At 35.8% G+C, this 24,352-nt stretch overlaps 1 pseudogene; it reads right to left on the minus strand.

Annotated features, from left to right (window-relative positions):
• LOC141492913 (caldesmon-like) overlaps positions 1-24,352 on the minus strand; it is a 141,858-nt pseudogene that overhangs the window by 83,974 nt on the left and 33,532 nt on the right.

The raw sequence follows: 24,352 nt of genomic DNA on the forward strand, positions 1-24,352 counted from the left end.
CATCATCATGATTATTATTTTTATTATTTCTGTAACTTCTGTGTTAGGGTTTTCTTCTAACATAAATTCCTTCAGTTTCAGTTTTCAGCTCACATATTTTCATTGGCAAGGCAGAGGAAATGGAGAACAGCACCGTATAAAAACCCTTTATTAATCTAGTAGGACATTACTAAGGTATTCTTCAGTTTTCTTTTCTCTGGGCTAAATAATCCCAAATCCCCTCACCTTTGCTTGCCCTTTTTCCTAGAAGCAGGATTCTACTCTATCCTAGCTCATTTTCAGAGGATTTCGAAGTGTGAGTATGTGTAATATTACAGTCTATCAGAGGAAAACTACCTCATAAAATTCATTGTCTGGACACAGTGCAGTATACATTTCAAATATAACAACTTCATATTGGGCTTAGGGGGCCACCAAACTGATGCTGATTACATCATTGTTTCCATGGTAACCATGGTCCTTCAAAGGAGAGAAGTTAAAGGGAGATTTTAAGATATAGAAACAACTAGCTAAATAAAAAAAAATAAAAGTTGCTGATTGGGTGAAGTCTGTAATTTCCATCTCCTCAAAATTGGTCTTTTCCTGGATTCTGTTTCTCAGATTTGAGGTATAGAATGGCATGTGAAATCAACAGTAATGGGTCCTGAGACAGCAGTAATGTCAGTGTTCTAAGGTTCTAATTACTGAGTGACTGGAAGATATTTCACCAAGTGTTATCACCTGGAAAATGTCTTGACTTTTCAAATGATGCCAGAAATTGCACTTTTTCAGTACTGTACCAACATACCACAACATCCACTTTAGTCAAGAAGTCAAGAATCATAGAATGCTTTAATTTACAGGTGAGGAAATGGAGACCCAGAGAAGTAATGTGACCTGTTTCAAGTAACAGAATTGATTTGTGTAAGGAACAGTGCTAGAATCTAGGTCGACTGATTCCCCTAAGTTGAACTTAACTGAAGCCTCTGAAAAGGTCATTTTGATCCTTTCATGGGATTGATGTTCTCTTACCTAGACATCTAACTAGTAGTCTATGATAGTACATTTAGAGATATTCTCTCCTAGATCACAAGTCTTCAAAGAAAAGTTTCCAAGAAGATATGGGAAAATTGGAAGATTAATGCACAGTTAGTGGACTGTGAACCAATCCAACCCTTCTGGAGATTGATTTGGAACTATGCCCAAAGGGCAATTAAAGTGTGCATACCCTTTGATCCCGAAATACCACTCCTAGTTCTGTATCACAAAGAGATCATTAAAAAAGGGAAAAGAACCTACATGCTCAAAAAATTTATAGCAGCATTTTTTATGGTGACCAAAAATAGGAAATTGAGAGCTTGTCCATCAATTGGGGAGTGGTTGAACAAGCTGTGGTATACAAATGTCGTGGAATACTATTTTCCTATAAGAACTAAAGAGCAGGATGATTTCAGAGAAACCTGGAAATATTTACATGAACTGATGCAAAATAAAATGAGCAGAACATTGTACAATGTACCAGCAACATTGCTGTGTGATGATCAATTAAATGCTGTCTACATCCAATGAAAGAACTAATGGATTGTGAATGCAGATTGAAGCATATTATTTTCACATTTTTGCATGTGTGTTTTTTTTTCCATTTAGTCTGTTTCTTCTTTCACAGTCTGACTAATATGAAAATATGCTTTGCATGAATGCACATAAATAATTTAAATCAATCAAAACTTTTAGGAAACAAAGAAAATAGGGAAGGGGAGGGATAAAAATTTGGAAGTCAAAGTTCTGTAAAAATGAATGAAAAATTATCTACTTATGATTGGAAAAATAAAATAGTATGTTTTTAAAAAAGGAAAAAATAGAGGGCACAGTTCAAATTGCATAATTCAAATTTAAAAAAATTATTTGAAGGATGAGAAAAATTTGAAGTTTTGCTTTTTAAGAAAGATAACATTGTGCAGAGGGAGAAGTTACTGAACTTTGAGTTAAATGATCTGAGTTTGAGTGCTATCACTTACTAGCTATTTGGCAGTGGGAAAGCCATCTCTCCTGTTGAAGTTGCAGTTCTTTCCTCCATAAAATGGAGAGAATCATTCAGATAGATCCTGGTTAGCACAAATAAGGAATCCTATGAAGTGATTACATGTATTTAGGTTCATATTATTTGAAGTTATACTTATGTAAAATATGATACTTGAAATTCCTTATTCACACTCATTGGGACCAGACTATCTCTGTAACTCTTCTTTGAAGACTTGTGATCTAGGAGAGAACATCTCTAAATGTACTATCATAGACTACTAGTTAAATGTCTAGGTAAGAAAACATCAATCCCATGAAAGGATCAAAAATGACCTTTTCTGAGCCCTCAGTTAAATTCAACTAAGGGGAAGGCACATGGGACAGGGAATCAGTCCACCTAGGTTCTAGCACTGTTCCTTACACAAATCTGTTACTTGAAACAGGTCACATTACTTCTCAGGATATTTGCAAGGAAGGAAGCTGGTGATTGCAAATGTGTGCAAAGTTCTAACAAGAGAAAAATGAAAATGTTGCAGAATGCTGGAAAGAACACTAGATTGAGAATATCCATCTAAAGCAAAGCTCAGTTACTTACATCTGTAACCTTGGGCTAACTTCATTTAACCTTTGGACCTCAACCTCTTCAAGATGTAAAAATAAAGGGACTAGACAAGATCAGGGATTCTTAATCTGACATCTGATAACAATTTTTTTTTGTATTTCAATATGATTGTTTTTCTTTGCAATATTATGTATTTTTTATTTAATGCATTTTAAAAATATTATTCTGAGAAGGGATCCATAGGTTTCCTCACACTGCCATGTAAATACCACAAAAAAGATTAAGAACCTCTGGACTAGATATTCCCCCAAGGACTCTTTCTAGCTCTAAATTTAATAATTCTAAATTCTAAAGTTCTCAAAAATTCTCATTCTAAAAGATCTCAGAAGAGTGATTAGAGAGCCAACCTCAGAGTCAGAAGGATATGGGTTCAAGGCTTATCCCTGACAAATTCACTTTGTGCCATGGGCAGGACTCTAAGACTTTAAGTGAAAGTTGAGGTGTTGATCTGTATTATTAAAGGAAGTTTTCTTACTGGGTGCTTCCTATAAAGATGAAATCATAGATACACTTAAAAAAAATCATTTCAGTCTACGACATTTCTTGATTTCTGTAATGTCCCAACCTGGAGAACACTTCCACCCTCCCTCACTGGATACAATCTCTTTTACCTCCAATCTTCATAGAAAATTTCATTTAGACCTCTTTATTTTCCCCCTCTTAATCCCTTCTATGTAGATTGAGCTCTGTTTGTTTTTCTGTCATATCCATTGACATCCTTTCACTTGCACACTTAAGGGCCATTGTACAATTCTTAATTGGATTAATTTCAATATTGTTTCTCAGTAAATAGAGAAGCCAGAGGGGAGGGAGAGAGATAAGAACAGCTAGCTGGTAGTTGAAGCAGTCAGAATACACATAAATATTTATCCATTAAGTTCACCATCTTTTACAGTAATGATATATTCAGCCCCAAACAATTATAATAGTAACATCAAAGATCACTGATCACAGATCACCATAACATATATAATAATGAAAATGTTTGAAATAATACAAGAATTTCCAAAATGTGACACAGAGATAGAAGCATCTGTTTTTGAAAAAATGGCACCAATGAACTTGCTTGGTGCAATAAAAGGAGGTACGCTTATATAAGAATAATAGTAATAACTCTTTCCTTACAGGTTTGTCATGAGAATAAAATTTATATACATGCACATACTTATATAAATATATTTCATTTGACTCATATATGTATGTATATATACATAAACCTGAAATCAATCTATAATTTACTAGCTATTGCTGTTACTAAGTATTACTGATGGTGATGATAATAATTTTGGTCTCATATATTTGTTATTTTTATTGGAGTGGTTGCAAGGGGTAGTTGATAGAATGACATATTAGGTGACTTGTAGTCAGGAAAACTGAGTTTGAATTCCTCCTTAGGTCATTTTTGTGTAACTGTGGCAAGTCACCTAATCTCTCTCAGTCTCGGTTTCCTCACCTATAGAATGGGGATATTTATAGTCTGTATCTCACTGGATCATTGTGAGGATCCAATACAACAATTAATATAAAGTGCTTTGCAAATCTTCAAGTCCCTTCTGTTAGCTGTAATTATTATTACTATCAATTCTTTGCAGAGACAGTATATCTTTGTTGGTTTGTCATCATCATCTTCCCTCTGGGAAGACAGTGTGACAGATTATAAAAGAGATCTCAGTTCCTTTTCCTTCATCTGGCACCAGGAAATTGTGAGATCATGGGAAAACCACTTCCTTCTCTATTCCCTTGGCAAACCTCTGTGCCAAGTGGGTACTTCCATACCTGAGGAAGTTTTCTATACTCATGAAATTCAAGTCCAAACCCAACCAAAAAAAAAAGACTCTTTTCATCTTAATTTCCTCATCTAAAAATAGAAATGTTAATGCTTATAATGCTATCTACTTCACAGGATTATTGTGAGGAAGGCTTTTTGTAAAACTGTAAAGAAATATATAAATGTAGGTTCTTAATGATAATTCTCCATGCTATCCACTCGGGCTTTGCCTCCCCAGTCCCTTTTGCTCTCCATCTGAAGACTTACATCAGTAATGATGTAGCAGGAATAAAGTGCTCTCCCCTCTGAGACTGCCTTCCATCTACTCTGCATATATCTTATAAATATTAAATTATTTGTGTGTTGTCTCCTCCATTTGAATGTGAGTTCCTTGAGGACAGGCACCGTTTTTGTCTTTCTTTACAGCAGAACACCTGAGCATATAATAAGTGATTAATAAATGTTTTGTTTTTAATGAATTGGGAAATTAAAAATAAGAGGGGGGAATTGCTCTTTCAGTACCTGGTATTGTTTTTACTTGCCCTGCCTGGGTAGTAACTAACTTTGGAGGGAGAGAAATCCTTGTTAACTTCAGTTCTAAAATGAAACCCTGATGGGCACAGAAGAATTCTATTTAATACTTATCTCCATAATTAAGCCTTGTATGAAGAAGCTTAGCCAAGGAGGCATGTACACTAAATGAGAGGCTTTAGAAGTTGGGCTGAAAATGGAGTTTCTTTTTCAGATCACCACATTTTTTTTCTTTTTTGGCATGGAGAGCAGAACTTGGCCCCAGCTCCTAGCAATTTACTACTAATGTTTGTATTCTGTGCCTATTCACATATAACACTTCTATTTTCTGTTCATTTTGCTCACTGTAGAGAAAGATGCTCTGGACTTCTTTTAAAGAGTCTAACTATTAACCTCCTCATACTAACAGGAAAAAACATCAACGACAACTCCCAAGATCAATGTGAACCACACATGGATGGAATAATAGAATTTCAAAGTTTTAAAGACAGTTGAAAAATAATTCTGTCTACACATACTCACCTTTCAACTGCTGTATGCAGACCTCCAATGATGAAGAAGCAGCAGCACACTACTTTCAGAAGCAGTCAATTATACTTTGGAGTCATTATTTATTAGGAGATTTCTCCTGATATCATAACTCCCACTCCATTGCTCCTGCTGGGGTCAAACAGAGCCTGACTCTTCCATTTGATATCCCTTCAAAAACTTGAAGATAACTATCATGTTCCTCACTTCAAATCTAGCTAAACATACCCTGTTCTTTCAACTGGGTGGCACAGTAGATAGAGGGCTGGATTTTTGGAGTCAGGAAGACCTGAGTTTAAATCCTGCCTCTGATACTGTGCAAATTATCTAACATTTCTCAGTCCATTTCCTTCTCTGTAAAATAAGGAAAATAATAGCAGCTTTTTTAAAAATAGGATTGGGTGAGTGCTATATTTAAAGACTTTTCACAAATTTCTTCTGATCCCCATGGTTATTAGAGCCCTCCTTTTCTAAAGTACTTTTCTGTATTTTGTTTGTACTTATATAGTTAGGAGGCATAGTAGACAGAAAGAGCTGAACCTGAAATCAGGAAGCTCCAAGTTCAAATCTAGTATTAGTCAAACTATCTGTTTGATCTTGGGCAAGTCCCTTAATCTCTGTCTAATTTAGCTTCTTCAAGTGTAAAATGAGGATATTAGAACTTACTTCACAGAGTTATTATGAAGATCAAATGACATATTTGCAAAGTTCTTATCTATTGCCTGACATAATAGATGCTAAATAAATGCTCATTCTCTCTCTTTCCTCTCCCATTAGAATAAGCTCCTTGAGGGCAGGGGTACTTTAATTTCTTTTTTGGTATTCAACAGTGCCTTGAATAAGGGATTAGTATGTAATAGGTGCTTAATAAATATCTGTTGTTTCATTGGCTGATCATATGAAATGAACTCAAAGCTCTAGACAATTGGGCTGACCTTCTCTGGGTGCTCTCCAATTGAATCAATGTCCTCAGCAAAATGTAGCACTCAGAACTTAACACCATGCTTCTGATTGCTTTGACCAGGACAAAATTTGGTGGAACAATTAGAAATGCAGGTCACTGGAGCATGAACTTAGAGCATTTTAACAAAAATTTTGTAATTTTTTTGGTAATTTTTATTTCTGTTGATTGACAGAAATCAACCAGTTTGGTCAACCAGTCAATTTAATTTGGCAAATATTTATGGACAAACACCAGTTACGGTGAAGGGTCTGAAAGAGTAGTCTGGTTATGACTATTTGACTAACTATATGGCCTTGGGTAAATCATATTGGATCTCAATTTCCTTATTTCTCAAAATCTCAAAGGAACTGGATTGGGTAATCCTTCCAATTCTAATGACATGACAATTTCCATCCTCACAAAGTTTTATTACTTAATTTTGATACATCTAAACACAGAAAAAATAAGCTAAATAATTTTTGACTAAATTTATTGTCAGCAATAATTAAATCCAAATTCTTGTTAAATGAAAAAAAATGATCTCTGCTTATTTTTCTATTTATGAAAAAGGAATTTAAAAAAGGACTATTAGTAGGCAAATGAGATAATGACTCTGTCTACATATATAAGACAATTAGACTTCATTATGGTAAAAGATTGAATCAAATCAATGTTTCTTGTGTCTACATAAGACTATAGATTAAGAACTGGAAAGGACTTTAGGGATAATCTAGTCCAACTTCCTTGCTTTGCCAATAAAGAAAACTAGACCAAGAGAATTAAGTGACTGACCCAAAGACATATAGTAGTGAAAGAGCTGAGATTTAAAACCAGGGACTTTGATTTCAGATGAATTTTTTTTTTCCCCTTTGTACCATGTTGCCTCTTGGTGCCAGATAGTTCCACTAAATTATTTGAATTTCAACTGTTTTCACATACACACAAAGCTTATTGAAAGGCAGAAAACTCAATCAACAAGTAATTTTATTGTTTATTTTCTCACTGAATTAACCAATATTTTTTTCTGCTGTGAATTTGAATTACATTGTATGAAAATGGGTTTCTTGTACAAAACAAAAAGTTATTTAGAAAGAGTATTACCATAAGTAATTTTAATGATGATGATGATGGTGGTGATTATAAAGATGTTTGCTTTTATTCTCAAAGAAGACCATGACATCAGGGAGATGATGCTATGATAAGCAAGGATTTGAGTGAGGACATTGAGAGTAATGTCACCAGCCTCACTTTCTCCTTCAGAGCCATCTGGGTCCAGTGGCCAGATGTGAATCAGGATGACTGGAGATGAGAGGCAATCAGGGTTAAATGACTTGCCCAAGGTCACACAAATAATAGTGAGTGTTAAGTGTCTGAATCAGGATTTGAACTCATGTCTTTCTAACTCCAGGACTGGTGCTCTATCCATTCTACCACTTAGCTGACCTTGTATTATTTTTAGTGAATTAAAAAGTCAATCCCAAGAATAATTGTAATGCTTTCTACATGTATAAAAATTCAAAATTAATGAAATATTTTCTTTACAACAATTCCATGAGACAGATGCATTATTATGTCAATAGTATTCTGATTTGTGATTTTCTTGTTGCAGGGAAACTCCAACAGTGAGCTCAGACTCCTTCACAGAGGCAGATTGCAACTTATTTAACAACTAATCCTAGAGATTTGCCTGAGGTGCATCGAGGGTCACAAAGATGGTAGAAGTAACATTAATTTAGATCATCCTGACTCAGTGTCTAACCCTCTATCTGCTATACATCATATGATCTCATATCTCCATTTTACAGATGAGAAAACTGAAACTTAGTGCCTATGACTACAAGTCCCAGTACCCTTGCCCTCTATATTACTCTGCCTTCCAATTCCTTCATCATTTTTATAATCAGAGTAGAAAGAGATGTGGCATAAAACCCCCCCAAACTCTATTTTTCTGTCTCATTAAAAATCCTTACAAGTGGCTCCTGGGCTGATATAGTCAAGGCAAATAAGATGGACTGAATCTTTAAGATTCACCCTAAATTCTGACTGAGTCAGGAAAGCAGTCATTCAGCAAGCATTTATTAATCACCTACTGTATGCAAGCCATCATGCTAAGTGTTAAGGATACAAAAAAAGGGGGGGATAGTTTTTGAGAGCTCATAATCTAATGAAGGAGTCAACATACAAATAACTAAGTACTTATAAGCTACAATCAAAATAAATAAGAACTTTTTCCTGAACTAAGAGGGACTGGGAAAAGCATTCCAGTAGAAGGTGAGATTTTAACTGGGACTTCAAGGTAAACAGGGAAGTCAGATGGCAGCAATGAAGAAAGCCAGCAATTCATGCATGGATAGTCAGTGACGATGGCCAGAGATGAGAGGAGTGACGTGTCAAGGAATAGCAAGTAGGTCAGTGTCACTTCATCAAAGACTATGTGGAAGGGATATGAGGTATAAGAAGAATGCAATGGCCAGGGGCAGGAGAGGTAAAGTTATGAAAGGCTCAACACCAAACACTGGAAACAAATATTTACCAAACCAGAAGTGATAATTGTTTTTGGTAAAATGAAGGTAGGCAAAGTTCTGGTGTCACAATCATGGTTATGAAAATGAATTGACTATGATTTAGATTGGTAGTTGTACTAACTCATATATGGGCCAGTTTAAAAACAAATTATTGATGTCTTGTCTTTTCTTTTTTTATATCACAGTCATTGTCTATTATGCCTCTTTCCCACCTCCACCTTCTGCCATCAAACCATCTCCTCTAATAAAGTAAAACAGTTTAGCTAAACCAACCTACAAAATGACCATGTCTGAAAGTATACACAGCATTCCATTCCCACAGTCTCCCATCTCTCAACTGAGAATAGGGAAATATTTTTCAACATCTATTATCCTAGACAAAGAATGAATGCTGCAGTCATTTTGTGTTTGCAGGGGGATAGATGTTAAGCTGAAATTATTATTGGGGTTGATTCCTAGTCTTTTTAAATTTATTATTAATATTATGAATGGTAAAATTATTATTATTTTTTAATTTAGAAAGAGTATCTAAATAACTTTTTGTTTTGTAATAAGAAACTCAGTTTCATACAATGTGATTCAAATCAGAAAAAATATTGGTTAATTTAGTGGGATATAGGGAGCTTTGGGAACTCAGGGATTCAAATTTTTTTCCCTAAAGTTTAACTGCATCAGTGAAATGGTAATGACTTGTTGAATGAATGCTGGCTCATGTAATCTATCATTATTTGTAAGAAAATTGTATTGTTTCAGATATAGAGCAACTTGTTAGTTATTAGGGATCTGGTCAAAGCAAGTCTTTTTGCTATGAACTTAATGATTTCTATTTTCAGAACAAAAGGTATAAATATTTGCAACTTCTGCATGTGATTGACTACATATATTTAGAATTAAATAACTTTGGGCCTGGGAGTGATGATTCCACCAAATTCATCCCTCTTCATCCAAGCTTGATTGACCTTAATTCATCCTAATTAGAGATAGCTCAAAAATTCAGGAAAAAGATTTTATCACTGGCTACCTAATGTAGAATAACTTGTTTAAAATTAAATTTAAAATTCACTTATTAAGCTGGTTATATTGTCCATTTATCCTTGGAACAAAGTAACAAAAACTGTTTTCATTATCATGAAGGTGTTTTGAATAACAGTCATTTAAAAAAAATTTTAGTACTATTATTAAGTCTATATCTTGTTAAGTAAAAATTTTAGTGGGTTGTGTCTGGCAGTAAACTATATATGCTCAGAGAATTTTTAAATGTTGCTTTTCCAAAATCATGAAAATTTTGTTTACTATTTAGAATCTTCAGTCTCTGGCAGAAGCTTATAAAAATATATGAAAGTTGACAACAGTGAGGGTGTTTTCATTCCATGAATTTATGCTTGTGAATCTCCTGAATCTGATAATACAGTCTACAATAGGTGTCTTTCTTCTGACCAGAATGGGAAGCTCACAGTGGGGGTGTAGAGAATTGGTTGGGAATGTAATAAGTACACCTCTTAAAAAGGTGAGAAATGTGTGCTGTGAAAGTCAGTCCAATGCCAGGCTAAATAATGCATGACTTCAGATGCCCTCCAGCTTTTTTAAAAGATGTACATGGATTCAGGAAACTTTTTTTTTCTAATTTTGAAAACAGTCCTCTCATTGTAGTTTATTGGGCAAATACAAAGTATACCATCTCATTTAAAAAATAAAACAAATGAAAAGCAAAACCAAAGGAATTAGAAACAGTGTGCACGTTATCCTTTGTAGTGCAGAAACATAAATTAATTTAACTCACCATTAGGCATTTAAAAAAAAGTGAAACTTTGGCATTTTAAGAGTGTGTGTACTACATTAACACCAATTCAGGAAACTTTTAAAGAAACCTAAAAAGGTTTTTACTTCATCCAGGGTCTCAACTTCATTTCATATACTCTCTCCTAGTTCAGACAATGCAACTTTCACCATTTTCTAACCATATTCTCAACTCTGCCGATTTATGACCCTACCCTTATTCTTAAATTTCTCTTCCTCTTAAGGATTTGCTTGGATTTTTAGTATCCTTTGGGAGGCATACAGAGAATGTTTTATACTTGGGCAAAAACTTACAATGAGTTCTAAATATTTTCTGTGTACCCCAGAAATCTAGGAAAAAGAAAAGGTTTACTTTAGCACTTTTTACTATTTGCATCATCTTTTGCTAGTGCTTGAATATAATTAATTTTGCCAAACATTTATAGATTTAATAAAAACCTTTCTGTATTCATTAGACAAGGGTAGAAATGACCCCAAGTTCCAAGTATGAATGTCTTTCCCTCAAGGAGTCCTTGAGAAGATAGAAATACATATAATCCAAATTTATTCTTTTGCCTGGAATTTATTCTTCATTTGGACCAGAGGAGAAAGAAGAGGCAGATGCACATAGACCAAAGATCCAGTGATTAGCATTGAGCTATCCTTGGTGACCTGGTAGAGGGATCATCTCCTGTAGAACATTTTTTTCATCTTCCAATCTGAAAGGGACCTCTTCTTCTTGGAATGTCTCCTAGCTATTTGCTCTTACTTATGATGACTACAAACAAAATAAGAACCTTAGAGTTCTTCTAGTCCATACCACTTAACTTATAGATTTAGGAACCAAAGGCCAAAGAAGTGAAAAAATAAACCAATAGAATGTATGAGAATTAGAATTCAAATCCAGACTACCTGACTCCAAAGACAATGCTGTTTCCAATCTCATGTGGTGCCTGATGGGATCATAGTCTAATTTCTTTTATAGCTGTTTACTTCCTTATCTTACTGTATTTTTATCTTTCTTTTTTTGTGGAGTACCATAATTCAGAGTCATTTTGTATCTCTGGAAGAAGTGTGACATTAGGAAAGTCTGATACTACCAGTAACATCCTTGATGCATAAGACATCCAATTGCTGCTTGAAATATCAGCAATTAGGAAAATCTAAAGAAGGCCCCCACATTCATACTTCTCATTGATATTAAGTTTTCCTAGCTTCCTATTACCTTCCAACCACTAGTCCTGGTTCTGCCCTCTAGAGATAAGTAGAATACATTTAATATTTTGGCCACATAATAATACTTCAAATATTTATTATTAGTAATATTGCTAATCATACACCTACAGGAAAGTCAACTAGATATAGTGGGTGTGGTGGTATTCCAAGTTCCTAGGTTCAAATCCCAGCTCTGTTATTCTTTGAGAGGTCTTGGGAAAGTCACTTAGTCACTTTTGGATTCAGTTTCCTTATCTGTAAAATGAAGAGGTTAGACTAGATACTCTCTAAGATATTTTTCCAGTTCTACATTTGGTCATTTAAAGTTTACAAAGGGTCTTACATATATACATATATATATATATATATATATATATATACATATATATGAAATATATAATATATGTACATATATATGATATATATAATATATATGTACATATACAGATTTATCTATCTATATATGGATATCCATATATAGATATATCTATAAATGTATATCCATATACACATATGTATGTAGGTATATGCATCTAAAGATGTATATATTTAATCTCATTTTATCATTAAAATAACTGTAGGGTTGAGTGGTCAAGATTGAAAAAACTGAGACTCACAGAGGTCAGTGGTGAGCAAGTCTTTTAGCTTCAAGTCCAGTGATCTCTCCACTAAAAGTTATGGCTTCTCCAATGGCAAATAAACCTTTTGAACTCCCACCCCTGCCCATTTCTATAGCTGTTTAAGATGTACAAATTGTTTTCCCCTCAACATCCTTTGACACAGATAGCATATTGATTATGATGCCCAGAGTTATAGTATCCAAATTTGAACCCTGTTTTTCAGATACTAAAACCAGCATTTCCAATTATCCATTGCTTCTCATAATAACTATTTGAACACAGCTATTGCTGTGTTAAATGTTAATTTGATTCAATTAATTCCTCATATGGTACATTCTCCAGATTTTCCTACTATCTTGACTGAATTACTTTGGATGTGCCTTGGTCATTTGTCCCTTTCAAAATATGGCACCTGGAAATAACACAGTCCTCTATATGTGGTTTAAACTGTGCAGAGCACAGTAGGATCATTACTATGTTTGCTTTGGACATCATAATTTTAGATTTTTTAGCCACCATACCACACTGATGACTTGTACTGAGTTAGCAATCATTATAACCAAGCTAGCATTTCACTAAAATTCTTGTCATTTTTACACAAACCACAACTAACCCGCATTTCCCCCAATTTATACTTGCGTAGCTAATTCTTGAACCTAAATACACGAATTCACATTTATCGCTATTATATTTCTTCTTGTTAGCTCCAACCTCATATTGTAACCTGCCAAGATCTTTCTGAATCCTTACTGTCATCCAATATATTAGCTAGCCTTTTGTGTTATCCACAAGTGGAAATAAATATGCCTAACATGGTTTCATCCAAGTCAGTGATTAAAATCTTGAATACCACAAGGCCAAAAAGAGAACCAATGTCCTCCAGTGGCTATTTCTCAATTCTCACTTTTTGCCACCTTGAAGTCATATATAGCTGAACTGATCCCTCACTCAACTGTCTTGAAACTCCTCTCTTTTGTTACTTGAGTATGGCTTTCCTTAACATTCTAGAATCTCTAAAACATCCTCCAAACTGTCCATTCCAATGTATTTTCTGCTATTCCTAAATTTCCATCCTTTAGAGTAATTATCAACCCTTCTCTGTCTTCCCTCAATCTGGGTTCATTCTATGGAGTTCAGCTAGGATAAAGTATATGCTCTGTATTCTGAACCTACAGAAAGCCAGGATTGATCTGGAAACTGTCCAGAGGAGAACATCTCTAAATGATTAACAGGGTGGGCAGGCTTCTATAAAAGGACAAATGGAGAAAAAAAACTTAGAGTTTGAAGTTGAAGATTAAAGATTTGCCAAAGCTGTAACAAGTGACCACAGCTGGTCAGGGCAAGGTGTGAAGATAAGAATTGGAATGCTAACTATTCTATCAGAAGACCCATGGAAGGAATTATTATCAGAAGACAAAAAGACTCTTACATGAGATTATCAGATCTCAACTACTTGGAACTAAAGATCTAGAAACTCAAGGGAGAAAAATTTGGGGGAAAAAACTTTTTTTAAGGTAGCAAATAAAATATTAATAATCATAATAGTTGTGATATAACTATTTAAGATTTGCAAAGTATATATATATATATATATATATATATATATATATATGCCTATACTTATGTGCACACATATGTATGTATATTACATAAAAATCTCATTTGATCTTAACACCAACCAGCCTGGTCAAGGCTATTATTGTCCCTAGTGTCTTTCCTCTCTCTATATGTATAGCTTCCCTTGTATATATTCCTTGCATGTTGTCTCTCCCATTAAATTGTAATCTCCTTGATTTAAAGACTATCTTTTACTTTTTTTTTTTGTATCCTCAGGGCTTAGCATAGTGTCTGATTTGGAATAGGTGCTTAAATCTTGATTGATTGAGAATTTGACTTGCTTTGGATTACACGGTGACTAAGAGTCTTGAGATAGGGTTTGTCTTCAGTTTTTCTTGCCTTCAAGTACAGCTCTCTGTTCACAATAACATATTAAAGAGAAGTAAGGTGTCACAGACAAATACATAGATTAATGAAGAGTTTGGATTAATGAATGGTTAATTCCCCAATAGGATGCTAAGGAAGGTTAAGAAGTTTAGGTGCATCTTTTGACAACAAAGAAGGAAAATCCTTCCCAGAGCTTCCCTTGATGACACTTCCTGAAGCAGAAAACAGGGCTAAGTAAACTATGAATATGACCTAGCATGGCAATTCTGATATTGTCTTGGAACTTTCCCGTCCTAGAATGTCAGGCCTAATTAAAGACCTGAGAAATCCTGAATTACTCTAACTTCATCTTATCTACTTATAACCTGGCCCCAACTACTCCAAGGCAGTTTTAATGTTCCTTTCACATAAGTGGTTTGATACATGTCCTGCTCTCCTGAAACCTCTATTCTCTCCTTTTACTTCTTACAATTAATGATAATTATCTCATTTCCTGAAAAGGTCCAGAATCAGGTGTGATCTTCCCTGGATCCCTGGAAAGGAAATTACAGAAGAAGCATAAGAGGGAGAAGCTATGGCCATGGCTGACCACTGTCTACTCTTCCTGAGGGTGCAATTTCCTAATCCATAGCTGGTCAGGGTAAGGGATGACCTGGAGCTGCTTCAGGCAAGGCAAGGCTGGACAAGGACATGAAATTGGAAGGAACTGACCCATGTAAGGGTCTTTTTGTCTTCTTGTAACAATTCCTTCTATGGGTACTTAGCATTCCAATTCTTCATGCTTTGCCCTGACTAGCTGTGTCCACTTGTTTCAGCTTGCAGTAGCCTTTTGACTTAACTCCCCACTGTGAGTTATGGTGTTTGGCCACTGTTAGTTATTAAGAGAATAAGAGACCCTTAGGGGCCAGAGTTGCACTTTGTTTTGTGAACACTGTTTCTTTATCCAGTCATGATTCCTGATATCTGACCCTGTTCTAATCTGGTTCATAATACTATAATACTGATAGATTCTTTGGTTTTTCTAGAAGACAAAGGAGAGAGAGAGAGAGAGAGAGAGAGAGAGAGAGAGAGAGAGAGAGAGTCAGTCTTCAGTTTAGATTATGATAGAGTCCTGACAAAGAAGGGGATAAGATAATATAATTTTTAGATCTGGAAATACCCTTACTTAATTTTTGTGCCCCTCCCCATATCCTTGGTGATATAGACTGGTTAGGTAGGGCCCCTTCCTCTGAAGGGAGGGGGAGGGCCAGGGAGATAAAGACAGCTAGAGTGACTGATGAATATCTATGAGGTCAACTTCTGACTCCAAAGGAATTCTAACCCTAGTGTTTAGCCTTATCTGACCAGTCATGGATTGGTATATCCATTAAAAGGCTCCAGCTTCTTTTGATTATCTCAATATAAAATCAGAGCCCCTAACAGCTGTGGGCTATCCAGTGGGTTGAACTATAACTGGAAGGAACACTTGTGGAAACCTTTACATATATAGCTTCATTTCCCTGAGTTAGACACAAATGAAGACTTAGAGGATAGCAGTAAGGCTAAATGAACATATGATCTACCTCTGTTATATGAATGTATCTACTGGTGCTTTGTAGGTTTCCAAAAAGCACTTAGATCAACTTAATGCAAAATTGTCCTTGAAATTCTTGAAATTTGACTAGCATGTCATGAAATCCTTGCCTTACATTTAATTTATGCCTCTAATCTTTTGGGTAACTGGCACAGAGTTCTCTGATTTCTTGTTTTTTCTTAGCTATTCTTTTTCTTCCCAAGGTTCTATTCTCAACTCTCCCTTGTCCCCAACCCTTTAGCTGTTCATATTTATATATTTTTAAAATATGAAATATATTCATTTTCACCTATCTGTAATCTTTCCAATACAATCTCTATGTTGAAGGCTCCCAAATTGACATTTCTAATTCTGCCATCTTTATGAACAAAAACTGAAATCTTCTACTTCTAAATTCTTATATTAAACTTCCCTTTAGCTGTATTCTGAACCTTAAATTTAACAACTAGAAAACCAAAATCATCATCTCCTTCCACTCCAGCCCTTAAAATACTGCACCCATTCCCAGCTTCCTCATATTTTTGGTGAATATTATTAATTTTCTAAATTTGAGTAATTTGAAGTTATCTTTTTGTCTTCTGCATCATTTACCCTCCAACTTCATCTGGTTACATAGTTTACTGATTAGTTTTCTACAATGACTCTTGGATAAAATTCTTTTTCATTTTTATGGCTCCTATTCTAGTCCAGATCCTCATGTTACTCCTGTTACCAGCAACCCTATAACTGATATAGCTAATCTGTCTTTACTCTTTTATCCCTTCTCTAAATACTGCCAGGATATGTCTCGAAAAAACATTTTCTGCTCGTGAGCATAAATAAAGTACATACCCACTTTTTTTCACATAGTATCTGAACTCCCCCAAATGGCAGTCAATGTCCTCCATCAGTTGATGGTTTGTACCATTCCTACCCTTTACACTACCTTTAAGGCTCCATCGGTAAGGATTTTTCAGGTTAGCCTCTTATAATCCTTGACTCTCTTATTTCTCTCTGTGTCCCTTTTGTCATGAGTACTCTCCACTGGATAGCCCTTCTCTCCTCCCAGCAATCCATGTCCACTATTTCCTTTATGACCCACCTTCCCCAAGCAACTTCCCCTAACTAATTTTACTACTGGATCATGACTCCCTCCCAGAACTATTTATACCTGCTCCCAAAGAGTTTACTTGTTAAGGGAAAGTCAAATAGGGTGTAAATGCTTTAGAGGGTGGGGTAGATATTGGCTCTCCTGTTCCTCTTTCCCAAACAATGCTGGGCATCTTACCATGTTTCAAAAAAAATGCTTCTGAAGACTGTTGGAAGATAATCTATATGGTTTCTATTTTACCACTTCTTCATGGCCAGTCTCTGAGCAAATCTTGGCCTCAGTTTTCTACATCTGTAACTGAGATTGTGAATACTTGTTGTTATACTATCTCACAAGGTTGTTGTGAGAAATAATGATATTTAAGAAATCAGCTCTTTTGTCGTTATTTTTCTGAAGACCTACCCTAGTCTCTGAACAGCAGAAATTAATTTAGCCAGCTAAAACTACTATTTATTCTACCTGAATGCTTCACTTCTTAGACAGCAACAAAGAATTGTAAATATATGTATAGAAATGTATATTTTATAAATGTATATAAATGTTTTATATATATACATATATTTTACATACACACAAATATAAATATACACTTATTTTATATGCACATGCATATATTTTATATGTGTACATGAAATATATGAATTTGTAAATGTGTATATATATACATATGTAAATATAAAATGTATGTTTGTATATATTATATATATGACTCTCAAAGTTATCATCATACAGGTTCCTTTGAATAAAATTCAGATATAGAATCTTCTCATCCATACATGTAAGCAGCTACAAACCTGAATAATTTGTGAAAGACAGAGTAGACATGCTTTTCTAGCAAGAATAAAGAAAAAAACCATCATACTCTCTGACAAGGCTAGAAGATTTCTATATCATGTTTCCTAAAAGTTCTATTTCCAGGCTTACTTGTTCTGTCATTCCAACATTTAATCTCTTTCCAGACATTTCCACTATTCAGCCTTCCTCTGTCACCCAAGATACCACTTTTTGTCCTTATGTCTCTTCTAAGCATCTTTCTTTCTCTGAAACCTTAACCTACCAAATAACTTTTAGGCATTCACATGGAGCTGTTCCTGGAAACAGTACAAAGGGAAATGATCCCACAGGGTTTGACTTGGGGGAAGTGGAGGAGACCAACAAGGCCTCTCACCCCCAAACCACAATGTTCCACAATCCCCAACACCTTTACTAACATAATTTTGATATTTTCAAAGCCTTAATCCTTACCTCTCTGCTTCAAGGCGCATTTCCTCACGTTTTTGCCTCCTAAGTTCTCTGCGGCGTTCAAAATCATCCATGGTGTATATTCAGGTTTGGGGAGGCCAGATAAGGCTGGTTCTGCAAGGAAAAAGATTCCAACATCAAATGTGACCCAGGGTAGCACAAGCCTACATAAACCTGTTTTCCTTTTTTTTCATTTTATTTCATTTCATTATTTTCCTTTCCTATTAAGAAAAGGAATATTAGAGGACTGGCAGGGAACCCATCGGTTTCTGAGTTGAGCTTACTAGCAAGATTGCCAGTAAATGTTAAAGTCAGAGTCAGTTAACGGTTCATAGCAGCAAAGAAATAAAGTCCCAGGTTTAGTGGTGCCCCGCCCCCCTAAAAAAGATCCAAAAATTCAGGAGAAAGATAGCTTTGTCTACTTAAAATATTTGGGAAATCACTGGAGAGCTGGGAATGGCTTTTCTCTCTGAAGTTTATGGTTCCCACAGGAAAATGCTAAAAGAAGAGGTGAACAGAGACAATAGGAGGACAAAGGAGAAAAAAAGTGAAAAGTGGCTAGAATGGAATGATGAACATATAAAACTGGGGGAGAAGTCAGGAAGAGAATGGAGTGGAGGGGGGGGAACAGAGAGCCAGAGAGGGGGAGAGAGAGAGAGAGACAGAGAGAGAGAGACAGAGACAGAGACAGAGAGAGATATAGAGGCAGAGAGACAGAATCAGAGACACAGTGAGAGACAAACAGACAGAGAGAGGGAGAGTGAGAACGAGAGAGAGAGAGGAAAGAAAGAGAGAAGGGGAGAGAGAGGAAAGGAGAGAGGAGGAGAGGGAAAGAAGAGAGGGAGAGAAGAAATGAAGGAGAGAGAGAGTGAGAAGGAGAGACTGAGGCGGGGACAGGAGAGAGACAGAGAGGAAAGGAGAGGGTGAGAGAAGTGGGTGAGAAAGAGAAGAGGGGGGAGAGAGAGAAAGAGAAGAGGAGGAGAGGAGAGATAGAGGGAGAGAGGAAAGAAAGGGAATAGGAGAGAAAAAGGAGAGAGAAGAGAAAGAGAAAGAAAGGGAGAGTGGAGGAGAGGAAAAATTAAATAGTATGTTACATTCTGTGAAATTATATTACTGTTTATTGATAATAAGAATCATAGCAAAGAAATCATAAATAAACATACCTAAGCAGCAGCAAATTTTAAAATAATGAAATTAAGACCAAACTCTCCCAGGTATCAAAAGATCACAGCTCTTTTTTTTCTTTTTACAAATATAATCCACCCATTTTCCCCTTTCCTACCTCCTCCTTAGCGTTTTTTTCCAGGCAAGATATCCCCTTTCCAGTTCTTCACATGTGAAGCCCTCTCCCCCTGTCTTTCTGGGCCATGGAGTCAAGTATTCCAGAATTCCCCTGCAGCCCCCAAACCCAAAATGACTACCAGAAAAGGGAAAGCTGGGCTCTTTTTGTCCTTGCTTTGTTTACAGAGCTGTCAGTGGTTAGTTAAACTCGGCCTGGAATCTGGCATTTAAGGCCTGCTTGGAGATTGTTTCCTGTGTGGAGCGGGAGGCCTCCACTTCCTCTGGAATCCCAGACTTCTCCGCTACACTCCGATCACAAAAAAATATTTTCCAGTCTTTTCTGTGCACATGAGACAAGCCATTTGCCCTGCATATAAAAAATGGGGAGCTGTATAAAATCTACAGTTCCACCCCAGGGTAGCACCTTTGAAAGGAGCAAAAACCTAAACTCCAGATCAGGAACTTTCACTAGTGAAGTTAATTCTTTTTGAAAATTCTTTTTAAATTTTCTTTAAAAAAAAACACTCACATGGACAAGTGATATAAAGTTTATGTTCTGTCTTCCTTCTCCTTCTTTCAGATCCTATAAGCTATTATTTCTATTCTCTTAATTAATCTTTTGAACCTTGAAATTGTTAGCTTGGAGTTCAATTTTAGAATCATAGGCTTATAGGATTTAGGGGCTAAAGGGACCAGAAGATTATCTAGATTTACTTTCTCGGCTTATCAATGAAGAAACTGAGACCCAGAGAGGGGAATCAGTGACTTTCCCTCAAGGCCACATAGGTAGGAACTAGCAAATAAGAGATCTTAGTTTTAGAGCAGGAAAAGACCCTAGAGACCCTAGTTTAATCTTCCCCATTTTACATATGAGGAAACCACAGCACAGAAAGGTTAAGCAACTTGGCCATGGTCACCCACCTAATAAGTATCTAAGATAGGGTTTGAAAACAAGTCTTCCTGACTTCTAAAACTTTCTCTCAACTGGGATTTAAATCCAGATACTCTTGATTCCAATACTGTACTTTTATTTAATAATTAATTCCTTTAAACATATATACTTGTTAAACATGAGTGTACATATTTAGCCTATATCAGATTATTCTCTCTCATATGGAAGGGAAGGGAAGGGAAGGGAAGATAAAGAAAGAAGGGAGGGAGAAAAATGTGGAACTCAAAAGTTTACAAAAAAATCAATGTTGAAAATTATCTTCTTATGTAATTGAAAAAAATTAAATTAAAAAAGAAAAAACACAGGGAAAGGGATTGGATTTGTGAATTATATCTCTATAGATAAAATCACACATATGGACACATAAATATATGTATATGTGTGAAGATTTGTATGTGTGTGTATATGCATATATATGTATGTATGTATTTCTACACGTTTTTAATGGTTAGAGAGATAGATATAAAGACAACCAGCTTCCTGAGCCCTAGTCATAACTATGAAGTTTCTTTGCATTTCCCAGCACATTGCCCATATAGTCAATGCAGAAATGGGCAGGAAGTCCAATTAGTTTAGAGAATCCCAACCTCTTCTTCCTCCCAGATCCTACTGCAAGATTCTGTTTTCGACCTCAGGGAGAGGAAGTTCCCCCTCCCCCCCCCAATTTAAGTTAAAGGGAGCTGGGACTCTACACACAGATAGCCATCTATTTGCTTTCCTTCAAGGAAAGAGTCTTCTAGTCTGTGCAGAGTTCCCAAATAAATATATCAACCACAAGCAGAAGCAGGATAAAGACAGACATCCATTTCTGCTCAACAATGACAAATTTTGAAATTTTTTTGTGTAGATTGGATGACTGGAATTATCCAAGTCACTAGGTTTTGCTCTCTTCCCCATCCAACTTTAAATGAGTCATTTTGATCACTGAACTGCAGCTGTAGCTAGAGTTTGTATTTCTGTTATTTCTTCTGCCTATCCTTTGATGGAGGAGCTAACAAGTCATCCAGGAATGACCACAAGGCTGACTGAGAATGCATTTATGCCACAAAACCTAGGATTACTTCATGAAGCTAATATAGAAAGATCTTTTTGACTTGGCTCCCTGCTCTATTGGCATCTTGAGACCACTTTTCCTTACTTTCCACTCACTCAAACTTCTGCCCCCCTGCCCATATTGAATTCTTTGCCAGCTACCATACCTTCCACCATCTACCTACCTTGCATATGATTTTGTAATATAACCTCCGCTCTTCATTGGAGTTCATGTGCTTATGTGTATGGCAAAGTATGGGAGAAAAAGAGAATAAGATGAGGATGGGCTGGGAATGAAAAACAGGCAATCAAAGAAAAAGACAATAGTGAAAGACAAAGTATGAATCTATGAACATACAGATTCATACATTGGTGTACATATAAATACCTACACACATGCATATATTTATTGAGTTTGTGCATAAGTATGCGGTTTTTGTCAATCTGGAATGTGATTCAATGTATGTGTGTGGGATGTATCTGCTGGGCAAGGGAAGGCAATTGAATTAATTGTGTCTAGGTGTCAGTCTCCTGGTATGTTTTGTTTTGTGTGCATTCTCTGTGGGCGAGAGGGGGTGTGTGTGTGTGTGTGTGTGTGTGTGTGTGTGTGTGTGTGTGTGTGAAAGGATGTGAGGTTCTAAGTTGGTGAGAGTGTGACTTTCGGTAGGTCTCAGACTCCTGTATGGGGGCCACCTTAATCCCTGCTCCCTTCTTTTCCATAGCTACCCTAAAGTTCTCTGGCACAGTTCCCATTTACAGGGGGCCCTGCTTGGGGAGGCTTTTAAATATTATTTCTTTCTTTCCCCCCACCCTTCTCTGTTTTAGGAGCAACAGCTTCCGTGCCCCAGCTAGTAATCCCTCATTTCCTCTCTTACCCCCAGCCAGTGTTGGCTTCTTTCCAACAACACTGGGGGATGGGGGTAAAGGAAACAGGAGAGAATGGTATGATGATTGGTTAGGGAACAATCTTGAACCAATGAAATGATGTAAAATCAGCTTTAGATGTTTTCTTGAACAACACAAATTGTATCACCTAAGAAACACACTAGAGAAATATATTATACATGCAAAGGTGTGTTCCCGAAAAGTTTTTGGAAATGTTAGTGTTAAAATTGAATTGTATGTTCTAGGAGAGATTTGCTACTTAAAAATGATTCTCTTTGTAAAGAGATGAATACTTTTATGATGCTGATAAGCATGTATTAGTATATGTTTATTACATTTATGTTTTTGCATGCCATAATTTCTTCAAATGAGTCACATTCTTATTACCAACACATTTTCCCAATGATTATGTAATTAAATCTATCATAGATTTTAAAATTCTAGTATTCTCCTTTTTCTACCCTTTCTTTTCTCCATTCCATCCTCTCTTTATTGACATTTTGAAAAATTGCTATAGCTAATTCTGTTTCTGATATGCTTTAAAGGGACAGAGAATCACTGAACTTAAAAACCATATCCAATCATCAGCTTTATTTTATCTGACTCTCATTGTTATATTGCTTAAAACCCAGAGAATTTTCACCTCTGGGTTACTGTGATTATCATCTTCAAAGTTGAGCTTTCAGAAATTTATGGATAAAAAGTGGTTGTTCTATGAATAGTGCTTTATCAGTTAATTGTAATTTCAGAGGGCAGTGATACTTTGAAACTCAGACCTAGTGAACAAGAATTGATAAAAAAAAAACAACTAACTGACCAAGAACAAGGCTTCTCATTTTTTTTTCATATTTTTATCCTTTATTTTCTTGACTTTTTTAGGGTTCCCATCTTGCAATGTCACAAACCAGAAGAATTGGTTTAAGTTCTGAAATTGGAAACAGGCAAATGATAATATCTGATGGGGTAGAGAATCATCAGTGACTCCAAGTGAATATATCCTAACATACTTAGTCCAAATTCAAGAGATAAAGAAATGGAAGCATAGTCTAGGCCTCCAAGTTCATTTGGAACTCATGGCAGGTAAATAGATATGTGCTATCAGAATCATGGAATCTCAGAATTGGAGATGGGGTCCTTTAGCTCAATTTACACCATAATGAAGAATACACTCTACAGTTTCCATCATAAGCAATCATCCAGTCTTTGCTTAAAGACTGGATATTAGCTAATTCTACTTCCAGTGAGATCTGTTTGAAAGATTTTCCATACTTCATGCTGTAATCTGCCTTCTCTATAATTTCCACAAACAGGTCTTAGCCATCCTTTGGGAGTGAGGGTGGGTGAGAGTAGGCAAGTGGAATAAGCCTAGGGTTGTTCCCCGCCCCCCATATGATAGTCCTTTAGACACCCGGCGAAAGCATACTTGAAGGTTCTCAAATCATTGCCCAGTGAATTAATTAAAATTCTTGGCTTATTTCAACAAATAAATGGGATTGATCATGCTGTTATTTAATTAAATTTAATTCAGTTGTGATTATGACTTAAAAATAACAACAACAAATAAGAGCATATATCTTAGTTCATTTGTCAAGCCAAAGAAATATGGCTGCAAGGACTATCCTTGGACCACTTGGACCACACAAGTCAGTGGTCACATCAGGTAATTGGTGCCTCTGAGTCATAGAGTCATTTAAGATATTGAACATTGTATCACTGCCTTTGGTTCCTCTTACCCACAGTCAGAGTTGAAGGTCTACCCTATAAACATTACTTTTAGAAAGCTATAGCTATGCATTTATCTCAATATTTATTCTTAAATCCCTG

This window comes from Macrotis lagotis, chromosome 7 (assembly GCF_037893015.1).
Source record: "Macrotis lagotis isolate mMagLag1 chromosome 7, bilby.v1.9.chrom.fasta, whole genome shotgun sequence".
NCBI classification, from domain to species: Eukaryota; Metazoa; Chordata; class Mammalia; order Peramelemorphia; family Peramelidae; genus Macrotis; species Macrotis lagotis.